The 6,000-nt window shown below is 40.5% G+C and overlaps 1 protein-coding gene across 1 annotated transcript in view; it reads right to left on the bottom strand.

Annotated features, from left to right (window-relative positions):
• Window positions 1-633: 633 nt before the first annotated feature.
• The window catches only part of TAB1 (TGF-beta activated kinase 1 (MAP3K7) binding protein 1), a 228,068-nt gene continuing 222,701 nt past the window's right edge, over window positions 634-6,000 (bottom strand). The window contains exon 12 of the mRNA XM_063133558.1: window positions 634-644. The gene's annotated coding sequence lies outside the window, so the exon portion shown is untranslated. The remainder of the gene's footprint in view (window positions 645-6,000) is intronic.

Here is a 6,000-nt window from a genome sequence, read left to right as displayed (position 1 = left end):
ATTGTGATTGTGACCCCTGCATTGTACAGAAAAATAATTTCAGACAACTTGACATCTGTGTTTCCCAATGTTGAAATTGCACTCAGAGTGTTCATGTGCATGATGGTGACCAACTGTGCAGGAGAATGTTCATTTTTAAGACTGAAACTTATAAAAAAAATCAGCTTCGCAGCGCAATGGGGCAGCAGCGTTTGAACTGGCTTTCACTCTTGTGTATGGAAAATGACATCCTGAAGACCATTGACTTCAAGCCAATTATAAAAGAATTCTCTGCAAAGAAATTTCGCAAATGTTTGTGTTGAACACTTGATCAATAATAAATAATTCATAGTAATTTCACACTGTGCGCCTGTGCCATCTCCGTCAGTATGATTTATCAACTAAGTATCATTTTTATGTTGAAATTTTTGTTTTTCAAGTTCAAGGCTCATGTTATATTGTCCAAACGTTTGTATTGATTAAACTGTGCTGTACAGCATGTTTTTTTTAATGTCAAAACACTGATTTTGTTGGAGGTACCAATAAATAGAAGTTTGTTGTATCGATAATTTACATTTTTATTCCTGTGAGTGGTTGTGTAGGCAGGGCCCAGAGCACTGCTTTGCCTGGGGGCCTATAATGCTGTTAAGACGGCCCTGGATCCAGTTCTGAAGCAAGGGCTGACCCAGTTCTGAAGCGAGGCAGCTCAGCCCCGAAGCACCCCAAGTTGAATCAGGATCATTTTGAAGGGCCTGAAATGGCCTGCAAGATGAGTCAGAGGGACGGTGCAAAGCCCTCATTTTCAGCCCCTCCGCTGCTGTGACTTGGATGCTAGAGTGTTTCTGAACCCGAAGTGTTGAAGCCCTTCTCCAGGGGCACTCAGAGAATGGCAACAAGGGAGAGGGCCTTCTCCGTGGTGTGTCTCCCTCCCCTCCCCCCCCAACCCCGCGCAAAAAATTTTTATGGAACACTCTCCTTAGTGAGGCCCATCTGGCACCAACATTGTCATCTGTTTGACCCCAGGTTACGGTAAAAGAAATATCTCTAAGAGTTGAATATGAAATCCGGGTAGTTTGTCTGGTTGTCTTCTTACATCTTGATGAGCTTTTCATTATTCATAAACAACTCTAAAGAAGGAAGATGAGACAAAATTACAAATGAAAAACGAACTAAATAACTGATGAAATAAGGGGGAGAGAGTGAATTTGTTCCTTGACAGTCAGAAATAATGACATGCTAGATATGTTCAAGAGCAAAAGCCAAGGAAATGCCTCCCATTTGCTTGCATCCATCCAGGCATAAACACAAGGGAGGAAAACATCATTTTTCAAAGCGATGTCACCAGTTAAAAGCCAAAAGTGTCTACAGCGCACGCCTGCAAAACAGCAAGGCAGCGATCCATATCTCTTTGTAGGTAGAACGACTGCAGAGCAAATTGCCTCAGGTCGGCAAATACAGATAAATATGAATAACGACAGAGCTGGATGTTGACACACAATGCAATGTTATTCCAGTGGAAACGTCTAATACCGTAACTAATGGAACTCTACAGCTCCCAGAGTAAATTGTGTTTCTTACTCAGGCTATGCAGCACCGCATACGAGAGGAACGAGGGAACTAACTAGCTCCACTTTTAAGTTAAGTAGGTTAAATTCAAATTGGGAAAAAAACACCAGGCTTTCATGAACATTTTTTTGAAGTATAAAAATAGATTTTTTAAAAAATAAATAAATAATCATGACTGTATTTGGCAGGTGTGCAAAGGGTTATTTCCAAGTAAATGTGTTTAAGCATCAGGGCAGCAGAAGCAAACTTTTATTCCAGTAGGCGTAAGAACATAAGAGCCCTGCAGGATCAGATTAAGGGTCCATCATCTAGTCCAGCACTCTGTTCATACAGTGGCCAACCAGCCGTCGATTGGGAACCCACAAGCAAGACACAGGTGGAACAGCACCCTGCCACCCATGTTCCCCAACAACTGCCTCCACTACTGGAGCTAGCACACATCCATCAGGACTAGTAGCCATTGATAGCCTTCTCCTCCAGGAATTTATCCAACTCCCTTTTAAAGCCATCCAAATGGATAGCCATCACTACATCTTGTGGTAGCGAATTCCATAGTTTGACTATGTGCTGTGTGAAGAAGTACGTCATTTTATTGTCCTGAATCTTCCACCAATCAGCTTCATGGGATGACCCTAGGTTCAAGTATTATGAGAGGGAGAAAAATGTCTCCCTGTTCGCATTCTCTACACCATGCATAATGTTGTACACCTCTATCATGTCTCCCCATACGCACATTTTTTCCAAGCTAAACAATCCTGGCTGTTGTAACCTTCCCGCATAGGGGAGATACTCCAGCTCCTTGATCATTTTAGTTGCTCTTTTCTGCACTTTTCCCAGCTCTACAATCTCTTTTTGTAGGATGGTGCTATGATTTAAATGAGTTTAAAATGAAGAAGAAAGGGGGGAAACTACCCATACTTAGAGTATTTCATTTTGGCAAACAGTTCTCTCTTTCTTTGCTCTACACTTATCAAGAATGTAGAACCATTTGTGAAGCATGAAAAGGCAATGAGAAGAGAAGAAAAGAAAAGAGAGGGAAATGTTAGTTATTTGTTTCACAATTTTAGTAATACACATGGCCATCTAAAGTCCCCTCCCACATAAGACCATTAAGGGCCATATCCAGTGGAGACTGGCTGCAAGAAGCGAAGTCTCACCAATTTCCTTCCGCAAGTGACGCCCACTGCTTGCAGAATGGAGAGTTACAGGGGAGGCCCTTGCAGTTCCACTGAGTTGCCCAGTTCCAGAAACAAATGTTTCTACTTGTTTCCAGGCTTGCCTCTGTAGGTGCTAAATATCTATTCTGCAAGCAATGAGCGCCGCTTTCGGAATGGAATCGACGAGGCTGGCCACTCACGGAATGGAAGCTGGCTGGGGCATGCTGGGAGTTGTAGGCCTTTTTTATCTGTCTAAACATGCATAGGATTGTGCCTTAAGTCCAGGATCTAAAATTAGCTAGCTGCACCACTGAGAACTTCTCTACACACAGGAAAAATCCTGTGCCTTATCATGACTTTCGTCCTCACAATAATCCTACTATCATGACACACTCCTTCACACACGACAACGTGATTTGTTTCCTTCTCAGAAAGGCCTCATTGTGTTTTAATGAGACAGCACCATCTAGAGGTGAAGAGATCCCACAATATCCAGACCATATTACATTATCTGTGGGGGGTTTTCAAATGCGCAATTTCCAGGTGATAGAGCAGGAGATGTCCTGGCTGTTGATGGCATTGTGCAATGGACCTGCAAACTTCCCAGAGTGGCCAATCATGAGTGTGCTATAAAGTTCTCATTTAGGGACGCTCCTAATGTAATGAAGTCTCTGTTCTGCAAGAGGAAGACTTTTAAGTAAAAAACTAGAGAAGAGTCTTACCAGGAGCTCCAAGTATTGCATCTAATTTGAGCAGTGCTATTTTTAAACTGCTGATTCAGATAAAACAACATGACAGCTGAAAAGCACACTACCCCGTTTAAAATACATCCCTGCTAGTATTTAAAGGAATAATAAACTATCTAGCCAAATTAATTCAAACCCTTTGGTCAATAAAGCCTTAATAGAACTGGCACAAAATGATGTTGTCTGGCACTAGCAGGGCTAAGATAAATTTGATTCCTTGAGGAACAGAATTTGTAATGAGAAAATCTCCTAATAGTGCCAGCATTCGCATTACAAGGACAAGGGCTACCAAAGTCTCTAATTTATTGGAACTGCTCACTGTGACTTGCCTGCCAAGTTGACTGAAATAAATAAATAAATAAATAAATGCATACATACATACATACATACATACATACATACATAAGAGGATCAGAATAGAATCTGAAATGAGGGGGTGTTACCTATCGTCCAAGAAAACCTGACTGATTGTAACATGAAATCAACCAAAAATGATCATTCTAAATTACATTGGAAGATATTTGCTAGGTCCACTTACTGCCCTCCCTAGTAAGTTATTTCTATCAAAGTTTTAATGAGCTTTCCCAAGAAGAGATTAACTTTTTTTTTACAAAAACAACTAAGTATTACAGTATCTTAAATACTGAAAATTAAAGATTTATACAGGCGCAAGCTTCCATGAGACTAGGGCCCTCTTCATTCACGAAAGCTTATGCCAGAATATATTTATTAGTATTTAAGGTGCCACGAGACACTTTGTTGTTTTTGCTGCAATAGATTAATACTGCTACTCTCTGGAAATTTCTTTAACTGTCCATAAAGTCCATATGGGACCAGGATACCAGAGAGAGCGCTTTCTCCCTTATCAACCTGACCTTTGGGCCGATTGGAGTCCACCTGGAGAAGAGCCTTTAGTGTGGTGGCCCCTTCTCTTTGGAACTCCCTAACCCTGGAGGTCAGGCAGGCTCCAAAACTAGGCTGCTTGTGGCGCCTCCTGAAAACATCTCTTTTTTTTCTTTCAAGGAAGCATTCCTCAGCTGATCAGCCACCATTTTGGGGGGTACCATTTTAAATTGATCAAATTTAATTTGTTCTTTTAATCTTTTTTTAAAACATTTTTTTAAAAACAAAACAAAAAACACCTTTTTACTGTTTTATTCCTATGTTCACCACTCCAGAATCTATTTTAGATATATAGCGGTATATCCACATTGTAAATAAATAAATAATAGATAATAAATAAAACAGGAGTGCAGACCATCTTTCAATTCAAAGACCAAATTCCATTTTGGAGTAGCTGTGTGGGGAGGAAGCATTCCAGTGACAGGTGGGGCGGGAAGCAAAAGAGGCGAGGCCAAAACACCTCTAGCAATACCAGCATAGATTAGCTTAAAGCTCTTATTGTCGTTAATCAAGCCATTGGAGAGGCATTTCATTTTTCAACCTTTTAGAATAGGGAATCCAGAGGGCCAGATTTGCCCCGGGCCTCAGGTGCTGTACCCCAGATATGTCAAAATGAAGATCAAGAGCTGAAAATAGTTTCCAGGTTTGTCTATCTCAGTACCGCAGCTGCAAAAACAATCTGTACTTATATGTTTTGTTTCATTTAAATTTGGGTGCATGTTTTTAAACCAAAAGAACTTTAAAAAAGAAGAAGAAGCTTGTCTGCCTTGAAGCAGCAGGCTCATGGCATAATGTGGTTAGCTCTTCCAGGACAGATCACTGCATTATTAAGGTTGCAACTCTCAGCATATTTATTTGGAAGAACTTCCATTAAAATCAGTGGGATGCACTTCAAAGTAAACATGGGTTGGATGTGGCTGCAGCACATTTCCCTTTGAATTCTTGACTCATAATCATGCAGTGAAGAATAAGTGATCTGCTTTGTCCCAGCCTGTTAAGTATAAAAGAAGCATTGAATGTGACATTGCTGGTAGTCTGAATATGAAGGCTTACAGCTGCCATCCTAATCACACTTACTGGAGTGTAAACTCCATTGAACACAGTAAGACTTCTACTGAAGATGCACAGGATCGCACTGTTAAGCACATAGAAGGCATTTTTGAATGGTTTAACACCAAGTGAGTCATGCAAGGGTGACATCTACAGCACTGTTTTGGATTTATGGCTGGTGGAAACCTCTTTTTTTTTTTTAATCTGTCAACAACTTTATTAATGCAAGTCAAAGGGAGATCATGGGTGCTGTCTTCCTGGAACAACCCTTGGTCACTTGAAAACCCAAAAATTCCATATGGGGTTTCTTCTTACGATTTATTTCTCTCACTCCTAAGGATTATTGTGAATAAGACCATCCATAAAATATGCCAAACTTTTGAAAGCCATTTAACCACTTTTAACCATAGTCTATTTAAAACAACAAAAAATACATTGCTATCTTTACCTACCCATTGAAAGCAACATATATTATGGACAATCCCTAAGCCCAGTGCTTCTCGAACTGTGGATCCCAACTTGTTCCTGAGTGGGAGAGATCATGGCTTTTCATTTCCAGGAATGTTTTTTCTTTCACCAGGCCAGCAACATACTATTAG

This window comes from Elgaria multicarinata, chromosome 9, assembly GCF_023053635.1.
Source record: "Elgaria multicarinata webbii isolate HBS135686 ecotype San Diego chromosome 9, rElgMul1.1.pri, whole genome shotgun sequence".
Lineage (NCBI taxonomy): Eukaryota > Metazoa > Chordata > Lepidosauria > Squamata > Anguidae > Elgaria > Elgaria multicarinata.
The sequence above is the reverse complement of the archived record's forward strand: the minus strand, read 5'-3'. Positions and strand labels throughout refer to the sequence as shown.